The 18214-nt window shown below is 38.1% G+C and overlaps 1 pseudogene; it reads right to left on the reverse strand.

Moving 5' to 3' along the window:
- Positions 1 to 5188: 5188 nt before the first annotated feature.
- Positions 5189 to 17899, reverse strand: LOC118837670 (annotated as a pseudogene).
- Between the last annotated feature and the right edge of the window lie 315 nt (positions 17900 to 18214).

Genomic DNA, 18214 nt, shown 5'->3' on the forward strand with positions numbered 1-18214 from the left:
AGTTCACAATGTCTATGGATGTGGAGTACAAACACCTACTAGACAGTTTGTGACTGTAGCTCAGGAGGAAAACTTGAACAATATATATAGATTTGGGCTTCATTTGCATAGAGATAACAATCATTAGTACTGATAATGACCACAACTTAGAATATACAAAGAAGAGCACTCAGGACAAAGCTTTGGCATATATTCACAGTTACTGAGGAGTGATATTATTATCTAGTAAAGAAGAATGGGAGTTAGTCATTCATATAGGCAACAAAAAATTGGCAGAGGAGAGTGTACTCAGAATGAGTGTGGTCAACAGCATCAAATACTGCAGAAAGGTAAAGAAGAATAAAGTTTGAGAAGTGGCTGTTTGATTTTTTTGGAGCTTTGGAGAGAACAGCTTCAGCTGAGTGAAAAGACTGGAATCCAGAGGCTAGAAGGTTTATAAGTAGTAAGAATGATAGGTAATGAAGTGTAGGAATATAGAGAGCTTTTTCAAGAATTTTTCTAAGACAAGAGATATAGGAGGATAGCTATCAGACATAGTAGGATATAGCTGCAAGTGATTAGACAGATTGCCTTAGAAATAAAAAAGATAATGTTGGAAAAATGGTAGCTGTTTTCAAATGGGTGTAACTCTCTGGAATAACTACTTATTTAGTGACTAATTCTTTATTATTCTAAAATAAGAGTTATGAAGAAAAGTTGGATAGTATAAAGGGACAACTTCTGACTCAACATAAGGTGGGCCTTATCTTAACAATTAGAATGTCCCCAAATGGCCCACCCACATGGTGATTTACCCATTAGTGGGAGTTTTCAGAGTATAAATGATTAACTGTTGGGAGTGGTGTTGATGGGATTGATAGAGTGGGAAATTATACTGGAATTGACTGATAGCATACTTCTAAGTATAAACTTTGGGCATCAAATTCAGAATATTTATTGTATGTTCTTTATAGGGCATATGAAAAGTGCTAAATAAAATGATTTTAATATATAATTATATAAGAATAATATATAAGATCAAGACAGCTTTTACAGGGAGACATGAACATCATAGTACGCTAATCCCATTGAGATGCCTCATATTTAAATGCAAAGATTTTGAACACACTCTCATATATACATACCAAGTTGCCCTCTCATTAAAAAGAAATGAAAATAAAAAGATTGTTTAGAGATACTGACATAACTAATTCCCTTAAAGTTATCACTAAATTCAACAAATTTACAGAGTAAACAAATGGACACAAATATCTGCTCTAACTAGAAATATTTTAAAGGGACATTTAAATCATTATAAAGTTTAACATTATTAATCTTAGAATTCTTTAATTTGATAGTAAGGTACTCAACTAAGTTTCACAAAAAGTGACACAAAAAGGACAATAAAGAAGGGATGTGAGGTTTTCCTGGAGATTGTTTCAAGCTTCATCACTTTAGAGTTACTAATTCAGTTGAGACTTTGAAATCTCTTTTTAAAACTCTATGCAGGTTAAGAGGAGTTAATTTTACTATAGTTGCAAAACTAGGTGCTGAAATGTATCATGAGTAGGTTTGGCATTTTAATCTGTTATGAGTACCCTGTGTTAATTGCATTTATCCCCTTAAATTTAATTTTCCTTTTTCTAACACCTACTTTCCTTGACTCATAAAACAATTTACTTTGATAATGGAAGTAAAGTATGATAATGTTTCATCCCATGTTTAAATATTTGCTACATGATATTAAATTTTCCTTTATTAGATTGCATAAAAGCATTATAAACTTTAAATTGAGTTGGATAGCAAATGTTACACAACACAGTTGTCTATTGAAATACTTTTTTTTCTTTAAAGGATACAAATTATTTTCACTAAACTTTTCAGAAATTGCATATTATGCTATTATCATGTAAATTTTCACTTTTGGAACTTAAATAGAATTGTAATTTGACTGTTTTCAGTTGAATACAACATTAAATGCCTACTCAGTGCTTTGTTAGGATTAGTCAAGGATGGAAATGGCATAGTCCTTGCCTTTGTGGAATTTTTAATCCAGAAAGAAAAGTCAGATATACGTATGGATAAGAATGAGGTGATGGAACATGAAAAGGATGAAAGCGATATCTATCAAAGTGATATAAGAAATTCGATTTAGGTTATATAGGGAGATCAAGGGAAGGTTCTCTGAGAGGGAGCAACTACGTTGTGTGTGTTGTTTTTCTTATAGAACACTTATTTGTATATCTATATTTATATCATCACCTCTCTGATTTGACTGTAAGTTTCCTGTGAGCAAGGGTCTGCTCTTTTTTCTTTGTAAACCCACAACATAGCTGGGTCTTTTGCACAGAGTTGGCATTTTAAAAGTGTAGAATGAAATGATGCATAAATGATTAAAAATGAATTTCAGTAGGGGGAGATTTGGAGAGAATGTGTTTGATGTCTCAGACTCTGGTGCCTAGTTATTGTTTGAATTGGAAAAAAGAAGCACTGGATACAAATTGGGAGGTTGAGATCAGTTAGTTTAATCATTACATGTGTTACTTAGAGTTCCCTATAAGACAAAATAAAAAGCTTTTTTTAGCTGTAGAAATAAAGGATGTTGAGTTACTCAGTAATGCAAAGAACTTGTCTTTAAGGGAAATAAACAAATGCGGGAAGTCTTAAATGCAGAATAAAAGGAAGAATTCACATTCAATTCAAGACATATGGGTTAGGGTGAAGGGTGTGAGGTATATATGATGCTTCAGCAAATGAGATGGAAAAGAAATGGTACAACAGGTTTCAGAGAACTTGGAGACCAGAGTCACAAATAACCAGGGAGGAGAGAGTATTGTTAAACAACAGCAAATTTTGCACAAAAGCCAAAGAAGAGAACTGAGAAAAGTTTCTTTTGTGGTTAAGTGATAATTTACTAAACTTGGAGGGTCCATTTTTATTGAATAATGAAATTTTAAACTATATTATAAGGGGTTGAGAAATAAGTAGGAGGTAGGAAAATAAGGGCAATGTGTGTTGATAACTTTTTCTAGAACTTTATCTGTAAGAGGGATTAGAGATATAGCATAATATGCTGGGGAGTTGATATGAACAAATGAGGGATTTTTGTTATTGTTTCTTTGTCTTAAGGATCAGAGTTCTGTTCATATTTGAGGACAGAATGGAAAGAGCTTTTAAATAAGGAGAAACTGAAGAAAAAGAAAGGAGGGAGCGAGGGAGAGAGAGAGAGAGAGAGAGAGAGAGAGAGAGAGAGAGAGAGAGAGAGAGAGAGAAAGAGAGAGAGACAGATCAAAGTAGGAATTTGGTAAAATAAAAAAAAATCAACTTTGACTCTGACTTCGAAACTTACTTCTTCTGTGACTATGGACAAGTTACTTAACCTCCTTGAGTGTCAGTTTCCTTATCTGTAAATTGAAGCAGTTCGGAGCCTTCCAGCTTTAAATTTATGATTGTATGAAAATCCTATGAGTAACCTCCCAGAGGAGATGGAAAGCAGTGGGATGAAGGATACAAATAGAGGGGTTTTCAACTGGCAAAGAGAAGGACAACCTCTTCATCTGAGACTAGAGGAAAGGAAGACCAAGTGGAGAATTATGTCAGTCATTTGAGATGTAGAAATAAAGAAACTAGTATAGTTACAACAAAAGATCTCAGTTTTTTCAAGTGAATTATGAGGAGAGATCTGCAAAACAAATATAGAGAATTAGCATAGATGCCTTAAGAAAGAAAGACTCAATGAAATAATAAAGTATTAAGTATTTATTATGTGTAAAGCACTGTGTTAAGCACTAGAGATACAACTAGGAAAGTAAGACATTCTCTGACCTCAAGGAGTTCATACGGTTTTTTTTGGAAAGAATCAAATTTATTTGGGTACAAACATTTGCAACATGAGAATCATTGCTGGTAGTTGGGAGAAGGGTAAAAGGGAGATAGATGAGCAGGGTGCTAGATGAGAAGGACTTTGAGTGGGAGAGGTTGCCCTGAGCTTCCTCTCTCCTACCACAGCCCAGCCCAATCATGAGAATAAGTGTCTTGGTGTTATGTGAGGTGAATGATGGAAAGTTTACACACACACACACAGGCACGCACGCACACACCCAGATTACCTCTACTATTCATTTCCCATTACTATTAACTGTCCAGGGGCCAAGGTCAGTCCAAGGTTGGAGAAGGTATTAAATTATGAACTGGAAGAGGCTTTCAATTAATTTGAAACCCAATATTGAAAGAACAGAAAATACCTGTTCATTTGTGTTCATGTGATGGGTTCCTAGGATCCAATACTATGTTGGCTCTGATAGCAACTGAATCCCACATGAGGTCACACAGAAACATGGATGTGCCAGATTCATACAATTAGACCCTCATAGAAATTCATATATAGTCATGCCCTTAACACAGATTTGTATCATACGCACAATCAGAGACATAAACAAAGCCCCTTAAACTGTAGATACACATTAATAAGTGAGTCTCTGAGTTCTGTTCTCCATAGGACAGGGTGTGGCTGGGGAGCCAATATGAACCCATCTCTCCTAGATCCTGTAAAGGATTAAGTGAGTTCTTAAGCTGGAGAGGACCCAGATCACCAAATGCCTCTGAGTCACCACACCTTTTTGGACATCCTGCTCTGCCTCATTCTGAACAAAGACTGAACAAAGACAATTAGGGGAACACAAAGGAATACGTATACACACTTGTTCTAATAGAGGAGGTGGTGGGGTGGCCCCATCGAAATCTCTGTTGTATCTCTTCCCCTGCCCCCTCCCAATCTTGAGTTTAGAGAAAACCCAGGGATGCTGGGACCTGAGGAAACAATTTTTAGCCTATAATGCCACTACACACACATACACATGAACACACGCACATACACCATCCAGGAGGGGACAAGACCCCTAAAGTTCACAATGGCTACTCTGAGGGATTGTGTCTCTCAGTAACAGCCTGGCAGATGCTCTCTTCCACCTGTACCCTTAATGGCCATGTGTCTGCTTTGATCTTTAGGACTGGATGGGAGGAGAGAAAAGTTCATTAGTGCATTCTAGGGGATAGTAGAGGTGTATTATCTGGTCGCAGGGTAGAGCAGAGAGTGTGACAGAGCAGTAGGGAGGGCAGAAGAGGTACCACAGCTGACATGCAACAGCATCAGTGGCAGGAAGCTAGGGGTGGAGTGAGAGTGGAGAACCCTGGATGGACCGCACTCCCTTCAGAGGCCCCTCTTGAAGTAAACAGCCTCAGTGTTTAGGCTCTGCTCCTTCATCTGAGCTCTGAGCTCAGTCTCCATCCAGTTCACTGGAATGGAGCTCCTTTGGGGGTAAAGTGTAAAGCACAGGGGAGTGGAAAAAATAGACAAATAGGCCCCACTTGCATGGGGCCCAAGAGCCATGGCCTTCTCTTCAAGAAGTCATTTTTCTCAAATAACATTTATATTTGGGGGCATTATGGTCATAGCAGGCATGATCATGAAGATCCAGGATGTCACCATCTGGAAGATGCCTAGCTGAGCCACCTTTGAAGAATAGCCCAACCTGTGGCCCAAATCATCAGTCATGGGAATCCCCACCAGCATCTCTCTCTGCCTCATCAGTAGGATGTTGATGTTGATGCAATTGGCAGCAGCTGTAGCTGTGAATGGGATGAAGCAGCTAACCAGGTGAGGCAGATGTTGGCTGAGGGATGAATCCCAGAGCAGTGAGCACAGCCCCAGTGGTAGTGCTCATGTAGGCTGTTGCTAGCTGCCTCTGAGGAACTGTCGCATCCTCACTTCTGTTGGAGTAGTTGACAACAGCATTGAAGGACTGGTTCACCCACTGCCAGAACACCACAGTTGAAATGTTCCTGTAGAAGGTAAGCATGCAGCCTGATAATCATATTCATGGGCACTTGGGCTGACATTTGTCCAGTGAGATAAGAGCTTCTCCCCAGGATCAGGGTGGAATGCTGAGTCACATTGTTGTACCAGAAACGAGCGAGACACACCACAGAGTATAAGTTTTAAGTGGAGAATTTATTAGCCGGTGGCCATCGGGGTATGGCACCACAAATCAATGGCAAATGTATTGGGGTGATGGCTTGGCTTATATAGGATATGGGGGTACAGAGTGGGGGGAAAAACAGGAACAGAGGTCCTGGCTGATCAAAAGATTCAGTCAGGTTATCGTACTTGCGGGATAATCTCATTTACATTCCTTGGTGGATATCTCCCAGGAAGGGTCTGTCAAGTTATCTCTCAGTGGGATGGTCCTATCTATTGAGATTCCTTGGTGGAGTCATGGAGTCCCAGAGGGTTTGCTAAATGCCAAAGATATCTGAGTCCATTCTTTCTGGGGGGGCTTGTCAGTAGCTAGGGGTTACTCAGGGGTTCCCAATTTTCCTTGTATTACAACATTTATACTTTACATTTCAGAAATCATCTTCAGTCAGCCCAGGGGTCACTATCCCTGCCCTGTAATTCTCAATGGTTTGGGCATTATGCAGTTTATCCTCAGATAGTAAAACATTCAGAGGGTTGGTGACACTGTTGACCAGGATAGGGCAACCATGTTGAAGTCATGGCTCGGATTGAGAGTTCATATTTCAACGATGGGAATTACACATATGTAAAATTATTACTGTGAATGAGATGGGAAACTCTCATGGTCCTTAGGATACAGTGGCAAGACTGATGACAATGCCTCTTTAATGTCATTTTTTAGTTTCTGATGTTTAAGCATCTCACTGAGCCAAGGATTTGGTGAGAAGAACTTTTCTGAGTCTTTAGTAACTATACCTCTAGTGCAAGGGTGGGGAAGCTGCAACCTCAAGGCTACGCATGGCCTTCTAGGTCCTCAAGTTTGGCCTTTTGACTCAATCCAAACTTCACAGAACAAATTCTCTTTCTTAAATTGAGATTGTTTTATTTTTAGTTTAAAACACTCACTTCTGCATGATTTTGAATTCCAGATTTTCTCTCCCCCCTTCCCCCCTCCCTCCCCAGGAGGGCATGGAATCCAATATATCTTTTACATATAACCTCACATTGAACTTATTTACACAATAGTCAAGTTGTAAAGAAGAGTTATGACCAATGGAATAAATCATGAGAAAGAAGAAACAAAAACAAAAACAAAAGAGAAAAAAAAAGGAGAGCAAACAGTTTGCCTCACTCTGCATTCAGACTCCATAGTTCTTTCTCTGGATGTAGATAGCTCTCTCACTCATGAGTCCTTTGGAGTTGTCTTTGAACCTTGTATTGCTGAGAAGAGCAAAGTCCATCATGGTTAGTCATCGCAGAATCCATATATCTGTGGTTGTGTATAATGTCCTCCTAGTTCTGCTTCCCTCACTCAGCATTATATCGTGTAGGTTTTTCCAGGTTATTATGAAGTCCATATCGTCCCCATGTCTTATAGCATAATAGTATTCCATTACATTCACATACCACAACTTGTACAGCCATTTCCCAATTAATGGGCATCCCCTTGATTTCCAATTCCTTACTACTACAAAGAGAGCCGCTATAAATATTTTTGTATGTATGGGTCCTTTTCCCACGTGTGTGATCTCTTTAGGATATAGCCCTAGAAGTAGTATTGCTGGGTCAAAGGGTATGAACATTTTTATAGCCCTTTGGGCATAGTTCCAAATTGCTCTCCAGAATGGCTGGATCAGTTCACAACTCCCCCAGCAATGTAACAGTGTTCCAATTTTCCCACATTCTCTCCAGCATTTATCATTTTCCTGTTTTGTTGTTTTAGCCAATCTTACAGGAGAGATGTGGTACCTAAGAGTTGTTTTGATTTGCATTTCTCTAATCCATAGTTATTTAGAGAATTTTTTCATATGCCTATAGATATCTTTAATTTCTTCCTCTGAAAACTGCCATTTCTCAATTGGGGAATGACTTGTATTCTTATAAATTTGGCTCAGTTCCCTATATATGTTAGAGATGAGGACTTTATCAGAGACACTAGTTGTAAAGATTTTCTCCCAATATTCTGCTTCCCTCCTAATCTTTGTTGCATTGCCTTTTTATATAAAAATTTCAATTTAACATAATGGAGACTATCCATTTTGCATTTTGTAATGCGCTCTCTCTTGTGTCATGAAGTCTTTGCTTTCCCATAAATCTGATAGGTAAACTATTCCTCGCTCTCCAAAATTGCTTATACTATCAGCCTTTATTCCTAAATCATGAACCAATTTTATCTTTATTTTGGTGTATGGTGTAAGATGTTGGTCTATGCCCAGTTTCTGCCCTACCATTTTCCAATTTTCCCAGCAGTTTTTTGGTAATAAAAGGATTTGTTCTGCAAAACTTGGACTCAGTCAAAAGGCCACATCCAAAGCCCTAGAAGGCCACATGTGTCCTCAAGGCCACAGGTTCCCCACCCCTGCTCTAGCCAATACAGGGGCAAATGCCAGACTATATCTTCACTGGGATTGCTTCCTAGGGGTAATGATTGAGAGTACTATATTGGTAATTAAGGTGGGACTTTTTTTTTTTTTTACAGTTTTACAATGCTAAGTTTAGCATTTAGTTTGATTGAGTCTTACTAAGTGCAAAGCCCCAGGCTAACTAGCACATTAGTTCCTTAGTTTGAGAGAGGTGGGAAGCCCCCAGGGCCCTAAGGGGAATTGCTAAGACAGGAGTCAATAGCATGCCCCTAAGTTCTAGTCCCTTGGCATTTGATGACATCCAAAGACTGTATAAAAAGAGTGAACAGAGCTGTTTGCTTGGGGCTCTGAGCAACAGCAAGAGTGTTGTATGACTCTGGGCCAGCCATTGTTAAGAACCCCCTTGGTTCATCAACCCAGATGTTGATGCTTTCCCAGTAACTATGAATTGTGACTTGGTCTGTGTATATTGTGTATGTTTGTAACTTGTTTGTATTTGCTTTGAAGTTCAAGTTGCTGGCTTTTTCTCCTGAACTAAGTGAGTTTATATGTATATGCTGGATTAAAGTAAGATTGTTAACCCCTTAATATTACATTGCTTAGTAAATGAGATCAAAGGAACTTGTTCTGGCAGCTTTTTTGTTGTTTGGCCAGTGTTGGTCTTTCACCAACCCCAGCTGCTAGCCAAATTGTTATTACAAGAGCTTGACTGGAAATATCATTATTCTCATTTCTCTTGAGTTGAAGATTTCTGGGCAATCCCTTCTTATCAAGGTCTGAGGGAAGATAGTTGTCAATATGTGGGTGGTCCCTTATATGCCTCTCCTTCAGGGAGAGCTGTTTCACTTAGGCTGGTTTGTCTGCACTGTGTGTGACAGTTGACTGACAGTTGGAGCTGGGGTATCTGTCTCCTTCTCTAGAGAAGTTGTTTCTTAGATGATGGCTATGAATACTGTGTTGTGTTGTTATGGGGGTTGCTGACACCCCTACCACTCATGTGCTTATCTTCTTGTTGGTGGCAGTCAATAGTTGTTGGTGTGGAAATGTCTTAACTCTAAAAGGAGATGGGCCTCTCTCCAGAATAGTTTCTTGCCTGAATGATGGATGTAGGGGATAATTTGAAATGTCTAATCATGGTGACAGGGTACTGGACTGTTCTCTTCAGGATTTGATGGGAGATGGCAGTCAAGTTTCTGGTGATGCTTCTTTGACTTGCCTGGAACATGCTGATTATTACTCTTTCTCAGGTGTTTTGCTGTTTCAGCTAGGTTCTCTTGCCTGTCTTGTTTGGAAGAAAATAAAGTTCATAACAGATATAGTTAGCGGTAGAATGAAGAGTCAATCAATGCATACTTTGAAATAAAGAAAGCTTAATTGAGATTACATAATACTATGTTTTACTATACCCAGAGAGGTGGTTTGAGGGATTTATTTCATCAGAATTTGGTGGTATGAATAGGAACAGAAGAAATAAGTTGTGGAATTAATTTGGAGTTAGGACTTGAAAAGGGATGAACAATGATAGGAACAAGGATTGTATTAGCAAGGCAATAATTACAGTATTGATGATAATTGTCAAAATACCTGTATGGTTCTCTATTGAAAAATATAAGAGACTCTCCACATAGAAGGTAGATTTATTATTTATTTAGATACCAGAGGACCAGATCCCATAACCAATAAGCCCAATCCATCAGAGCAGCAAAGAATTTGATACATAACATTGCAGCATAGAGCCTCACCATCCCAAAACCATCCAGCCTCCTGCTAGAGCCTTGCCACAAACAAACTTACAGCCAGCAGATCTGCTCTTTCCCTCAGCTCTAACTGCTCTCTTTCTGAGCATCTCCTGTGACACACTTTCCTTTTCCTGTCAGCAAACCCCTCCCACCATATGTGATTTCGGCTTCCTATGATATATGCAGGTCATATGGCCTATTAATAGGAGGGAAAGAGCTTCAAATCTGAATTGTTTTTTTATATTCTTCCATACTTTATTATTTAATATTTTTTTTTACTTTTCAGCATTGATTTCCACAAGATTTTGAATTACAAATTTTCTCCCCATTTCTACCCTCCCCCCACTCCAAGATGGCATATATCTGATTGCCCTGCTCCCCAGTTAGCCATCCCTTCTGTCTCCCCACTCCCGCTCTCCCCCACATCCTTGTTCCTCTAACTTTCTTGTATGGCAAGATAGATTTCTATGGCCCATTGCCTGCATATCTTATTTCCCAGTAGCATGCAAAACACAACTTTTTTTGTTCATCTGCTTTTAAAACTTTGAGTTCAAATTCTCTGCCCTCTTCCCTCCCCACTCATGTACCCTAAGAAGGCAAGCAATTCAACATAGGCCACACATGTATCATTATGCAAAACTCTCCCATAAATTGTCATGTTGTGAAAGACTAACTACATTTCCTTCTGTCCTATCCTGTCACCCTTTATTCAGTTTTCTCCCTTGACCCTGTCCCTTTTCAAAAGTATTTGCTTTTGATTACTTCTTCCCCCTATGTGCCCTCCCTTCTATTGTCCCCCATTTTATGACCATCTCCCTACTTTCTTATGGGGTAAGATACCCAATTGAGTGTGTATGTTATTCTCTCCTCAAGGCAAATCCAATGAAAGCAACATTCACTCATTCCCCCTCACCTGCCCCCTCTTCCCTTCAAATGAACTACTTTTTCTTGCAACTTTTATGCAAGATAATTTACCCCATTCTATCTCTTTCTTTCTCCCTTTCTCAATATATTCCTTTCTCATTCCTTAATTTTATTTTATTTTTTTTACCTATCATCCCTTCATATTCAGCTCACCCTGTGCCCTCTGTCTATATATATTTATATTCCCTTCCACTACCCTAATACTAAAACAGGTCTCATGAATTACACACATCTTTCCATGTAGAAATGTAAGCAAAACAGTTCCACTTTAGTAAGTCCGTTATGATTTCTCTTTCTCATTTACCTTTTCATGCTTCTCTTGATTCTTGTGTTTGAAAGTCAGATTTTCTATTCAGCTCTGGTCTTTTCACTGAGAAACCTTGAAAGTCATCTATTTTATTGCAAGTCCATATTTTGCCTTGAAGCATTATACTCAGTTTTGCTGCGTAGGTGATTCTTGGTTTTAATCCTAACTTCTTTGACCTCCGGAATATCATATTCCAAGCCATTTGATCCCTTAACGTGCAACTGCTAGATCTTGTGTTTCCACAATACTAAAATTTCTTCTTTCTGGCTTCTTGCAGTATTTTCTCCTTTACTTGGGAACTCTGGAATTCAGCAACAATACTCCTAGGGGTTTTCTTTTGGGGATCTTTTTCAAGAGGTGATCAGTGGGTTCTTTCAATTTCTATTTTGCCCTCTGGATCTAGAATATCACATCAATTTTCCTTGATAATTTCTTGAAAGATGATGTCTAGGTTCTTTTTTTGATCATGGCTTTCAGGTAGTCCAACAATTTTATATTCTCTGTCCTGGATGTATTCTCCAGGCCAGTGCTTTTTCCAATGAGATATTTCACATTGTCTTCCACTTTGTCATTCCTTTGGCTCTGTTTTACAATGTCTTGATTTTTCATAAAGTCACTAGCTTCCACTTGCTCCAATCTAATATTTAAGGTAGTATTTTCTTCAGTGATCTTTTGGACCTCTTTTTCCATTTGGGTAATTCTGCCTTTCAGGGCATTCTTCTCTCATTGGCTTTTTGGGGTTCTTTTGCCATTTGAGTTAGTCTATTTTTTAAGGTGTTATTTTCTGCAGTATGTTTTTGGATCTCCTTTAGCAAGTCATTGACTTGTTTTTTCATGATTTTCTTGCATCATTCTCATTTCTTTTCCCAATTTTTCCTCTACTTCTCTGAGTTGCTTTTCCAAATCCTTTTTGAGCTCTTCCATGGTCTGAGACCATTACATATTCTTCTTGGAGGCTTTTGATGTAGGCTGTTTGACTTTGTTGACTTCTTCTGGCCGTATCTTTTGGTCTTCTTTGTCACCGAAGAAAGATTCCAAAGTCTGAGTCTGAATCTGACTCTGTGTCCTTTATTGCTGCCTGGCCATGTTCTCATCCACCTATTTGACCCTTGAGGTATTTGTCAGTGTATGACTGCTTGTAGAGTAGAGAGTGCTTTGTCCCAAGATTTAGGGGCCAAGCACTGCTTTTATCAGAGCTATTTCTACGCAGCAAACTCTGCCACACCAGTACTCCTCCTCCCCCAAGAACCTTTAACCTGGACCATGACCCAGATGCAAGTGGGCTCTGCACTTCTGCTCTGATCCACTGTTTAATTCCTCCCACCTCATGGGCCTGGGGCCAGAAGCAATCACCGCTCATACTCTGGAAGCAGCCCTAGAGCTGCACCACTTCTGCGCCCCTGGGGCTAGGGCTGATGATTCATTCTTTTCACCCCTTTCCAGTAGTCTTTCCACCAACCTGCTCTGTTTTCTTTGGTGTTTGTGGGTTGAGAAGTCTGGTAACTGCCACAGCTCACTGATTCAGGGTGCTGCAGCCTGTTGTACCCAGCTCCCTGTCTGGATGGTCCTGGCATGGCCCACGCTGGGCTCTGCTCTGCTCGCAGCTCTGTGTAATAGACCCTTACCAGTGACCATCCAGGATTTCCTGGGCTGCAGCCCAGCTTCCCCTGCTATTTCATGGGTTCTGCAGCTCTAGAATTTCTTCATAGCCATTTTTTACAGGTGTTTGGAGAGATCTGGGGGCAAGCTTAAACAAGTCCCTGCTTTCCAGCCACCATCTTGGCTCTGCCCCCTCAAATCTAAATTGTTATTGCAGGGGTCAGTGTATTTTAAATTTGTATAAAGTATAATTGGTTACCCCAATGGTCAAATTTTTGCAGAGCGAAAAGTGATGTGACAGCACGGGGTAATAATAACACATGGAAACGGGAGGAGGGGTTGGAGGTTGAAAGACTAGGAGTTACAATTAGATTTGGCGCATCACTCTAGCCAGTGTGATCCTCGTTGTATTGTTCAACATATTATTTATCAATCCTTCCTTAATACAAGTTAAAATCAGGCGAATATATCATAGATACTTTATTGTATTATATGATCTGAGTCAAAGGGAGCCTCATTTTATAGATGGGGAAACTGAAGTCTGGTGATGTTGTGACTCCTGTAAATTCATCAATTATTAGATGTCTTACTTAGGATTTTGAACTGTGTTCTGTGACGATAGAACCAATTATTTATGCATTGTTTCATGACATCTTTATCAAAGTCAGTGACATTATTGTTGTTCACAATGGGGCCACAACCATGTACCATGTAGTACTTTATTAAAGCCCTCCCTGCATCAGTCTAATTTACATGTTTTCATCTTGCCCGCAATCATATTGTGATTGATTCTCAAATGTTTTGATGAAGTCAAGTAAAAATATTTTTGATATTCCAATTTATAAGATAATTGGTTAATTTTAAGAAATATAGTAATCTAATAACCTTGTTTAGAAAACCTGGAATAAGCTTAATTTGAAATGACATGTCCTCAATTAACTTCTGTTCATTTATTGTGATCACCATTTCTTGTTTTAAGTGCATATACAATGGACTGTAATTTCTCAAGCTCACTAACCTGTAATTTGAAAAATTTAACTTGCTTATCATTTTCAAAGGCAGGAAATGTTACCCCATGTCACTATTCTCTTGTATCTGTTTGTATTTGTTTTTAACATTATCTGTCATTCACTGTCCTGGGCCCAAATATATCTTTGGCTTCTACTTCTGTAGATCTGATATGTTCCTTGGGAATTGATCCCCAAATAGATTATTTTCTTTCAGTATTTCCTTACATTCAAATCTTGTGTAGTTTTCCCCAAATGTGGGCAAAAGCATCTGAACTCCCACACAAGGATGCGAAGAATATATGGATCAGGTATGAAAAAGCCTCTATTTCAATTACTTTACCAAATACATCATATACAAAAGACTCAGACCAGCTCATGAACAAATACAGAAATTCAGAATGCTCAAATAATCCATTGGATTTTCCACAATGACAGTCATCCTAAGGACTGTTTTGCAAGGTCTCTCTATTTAGTCTATAATTTACCATTTATTACTTAGTGTGTGCCAAGCATTGTCCTAAGAATAGGGATTTTTTTAAAGTTAGTTTAGACCTGCACCATCAAAATAACTCCTGGAAAAATCAGGCAAGTATTGGCAAGGTTCAGATCTCTGTCTTCTCTCTTCTGCTACTCCCACAAAAATCATTGTCTGGTTCTAGTTCTGGATGGCGAGGCCATATTAGTATTATTCTTTATTCTCTGAGGGTCATTTTTTAGGGAAGTACTCTTCCCTCAGGAAACCTATTCCTAAACTCTTGTGTTTGAGAGCATTTAAAAGTGTTGTTATTCATGAGATAACTCCCAAGAGTGAGAAATTCTATTTTCAGTAAGTCTAGTTTTTTGACCAGTGTTCAGGGGGGAAAACAGATGAAGGGAGCCAGGAAACTGAGGTCCAAAAATGTTTGGCCTCTAGATGATATATTCTTCTAGTTTTCAGATTTGGTGTGAAGACTTCCACTGACTGAGAACTGAATATTTTCCTAGAAACCATATTCTGTATTCAGATAGTTCTATTTGTCCTTTATCACACTGAAAATAAATCTGCTTCATTTTGTGGTAACACTCAGTGCTCAGAGTACCCAAAATCTGAGTCTTTGTGTTTTCACATGAGGAGAAACCTCCACTTCTAATTAAACACACACACACACACACACACACACAGACACACACACACACACACACACACACACACACACACAACTTGCCCTGAAATCCAGTCATTGTAACTGGTCATCTGATCATCTCTCATATTTTACCAAATTACTTTCTTTGGTTTTTCAAGAGTAGGAAAGACTCTTATTTTTTTAGTTTTATGCATAGTAGATGGGCACAGGTTTATTACCTGAGACTAAGATGACATATTTCATTGTCCCTCTATCTTCTTACATCAGTTTTCCTGATTATACATGTTCTGAAGTGTTGTCCACAATCTTTCTAGATAGGGTGGTGTTAGCTCTGAATACTTGCCACAGCTAACTAGAGTAACAAAATTTTCTAAGTGTCTCATGTTGAGAAAATAGAGACAATAAAATAAACAACATGTGAAAATTATTGTTTTTAATACTTTTATCTTTTATTTTAAGTAAAATTTCATTTTTTGTCCTGATAAGTCAGGGTGTCAAATTGAATCATATACAGCAGACATGTTTTTTCCTATTTATCCTCCGTAGTAATTTTTTACTGCTCTGAGGAAAGCTGAATAAGCACTATTATATTAACATAGAACTTATCTTTTATATATCTAGTGATTTTGGAAATACTTTTCACAGTAATTCAAGAAGATCATAGAATCACCAGTTAGTTCACCATAAATGAAACAAAAGAATCAGTTTAGTTCACAGAAAATGGTAATGGGGAAATTGGATTCTGTAACAATTCATTGAACAAACAGTCGTGAGCCACAATGATGAAAAGTAATTTTCTACATCTTAAATCCCTTAAAGCAAGCCCTCTTGAAGCAGATAAATGTGATTGTGTGCAGTTTATCATTTAAAAAAATAATACAACATGCCCGATAAATATAACAAGAAGAGTCAAGTTTTGAGGGAGGTATAAAACTGATGGCAGCCAAAAATCTCTTCTTTTGTTTTAATTCAAAGACTTCAGCGTGTGCATTTCTTTAGTGCTGTGAGAGCTAATATAAGGGCAAAGAAGCATAATATGATTGAGACAGCAGGGAGCTTGTCTCTACAACTAGAATGAATTTACATTTGTCCATTATGTAAACGTTCCTTTGATATTTTTCCTAGTTGTCTGCAATAACAGAGGAATGAATTTTCTCGTGAATTTATAAAAATGAATACCAAATAGTACCAGTGTAACATTATATCTATGTTGACAGATATGTAACTTAATGCCAAGAGATGTCAGTGTCCACTTTCTTGCATATGTAACTTGACCATATTCGCTTCCCTTGATTCTTTTTTTTGTAAATACAATTGACTTTTAATGTCATCTGTTATATTATCCCAGATGGCAATGATTTCAGAGATCATAAACTATGATATCCTTTATAGGAACCCATCTCTTAAGGAAGAAATACTCCATTTATATTATACCATTCAAGAACATTGAGCATTATCTGTCACCATATTCCTTCTTTTTATCCACAAATCCTGCAAATTTACCAAGCAGAAAGTTTTTAGCTTGAACATTTTTTGAGTTATGAGTGTTTGATTCTTTTCCATACATGGCATAAATATAGTTAGATGAATTTTGCTGCTAGTATGAAAAATATTTTCTTCCCTTAGAAAATTTAAGTATAATTTAGAACTAAAGCTCTTCCATTTATTTCACTTTCTCTTCAACTTGGCTGTGCCTATGTGAATGCCATAATTTTTTTCATTCTTGAAATTTAGCTCAGTTCATAGCAGCTGCACAAATAGTCATTCACTCAGCCAAGACAATTAATAATTTTTGCCTGGCAAGTAATAAAAATAAAAGTGTTCAAATCATTTATTTTCCCTTTTGTGGAACTCTTAAAGGCAGGTTGCTATGGTAAACATTTTGTACTTGTTAGCTGGTTGAAGCTATATAGTGAGTGACTTATTTTCATCATGGATGTCCTTATAAAGTCAATCTGCACTCCTCTGCTCTTCTTCCTCTAAACTTCCTCTTTGAGAGAACTTGTTTGCTGTCATGGAGGCTCTCATCTCAATCAGCTTCATATTGATGACTAAAATTCACATCTATAGCCTGGGTATATCACTCTCCTACTGGCTGCAGGACAAAACCACATTTTTTTGCAACCAAAGGTAGATTCCTTTTGAGTATGTATTTAGGGGAAGATAGATTCTCAGAATTTATAAACCAAACAAGAGCTGGACTCACTTTCTTAAATAACACACTATTTAAATCTTTGATGAGGCATTAGAAAAGGGGTTATCCATAGGAGTAAATATTATCTCAATCTAATAGGAACCTTATGTACCAAACTCGAAGCATCTAATACCCACACGCATATACAAATATATATATGTGTGTGTGTGTGTGTGTGTGTGTGTGTGTGTGTGTGTGTGTGTCTGTGTCTGTGTGTGTGTGCATATGCACACATATCTTGTACCGGCCTCTGTTCACCACTTCTTCACAGGTGTATTTACTCCAGTAGCAAGAATGGTAACTTAGTGCTGAAGGAAGCAAGGCCTCAATGATGCATGCCATGGTAATGATGGAAACATAGGGTTATGACCAGGCAATGGCAGCTTGTAATCATATCACCATGCATGGGCTGGTGAGAACTACAGCATTGATTAAATTACCTTGCCAGATACTGACATCTTGACACACAAATCTTAGCATCCTTTTGGATTTACAGCTTTCTAACCCTGTGTGTTCTGACAATGCATCAAATTCAGCATGAATGAACCAAATTATCTCCCAAAAACTCCAGCTTCCTGACCATATCTTTCCAAAATTTTCTTCCTCTTCCATCTTCTGACAATATTTTTATTTCCTTACGCCATCCTTCTAGTTGAAATCATGATGTTATCTTTGACTCCATATTTATTTTCTTTTTTCTTATCCAAATTTCATCAATTCATTTCTATTTATCTGAGGACAAGTCTTCTCAACTTCAGTCATCTCTTTCTAGTCTTACTGACTCCATCTATTCCAATTTCTCTTCAGCTGATTCCTGTAATAAGTCAGTTATTAACATCTTTGCCTTATTATATCCTGCATATCTGTGTTGGTAACCAAAAATGGGCTCCTTAGCACTTAGTCAACAAGTGGCCTTGACTAGTTTGGCTTTTTCCCCTGAACTGAATGCTGTTTGTATG

The sequence above is a fragment of the Trichosurus vulpecula genome, chromosome 1 (genome assembly GCF_011100635.1).
Source record: "Trichosurus vulpecula isolate mTriVul1 chromosome 1, mTriVul1.pri, whole genome shotgun sequence".
Taxonomy (NCBI): Eukaryota; Metazoa; Chordata; class Mammalia; order Diprotodontia; family Phalangeridae; genus Trichosurus; species Trichosurus vulpecula.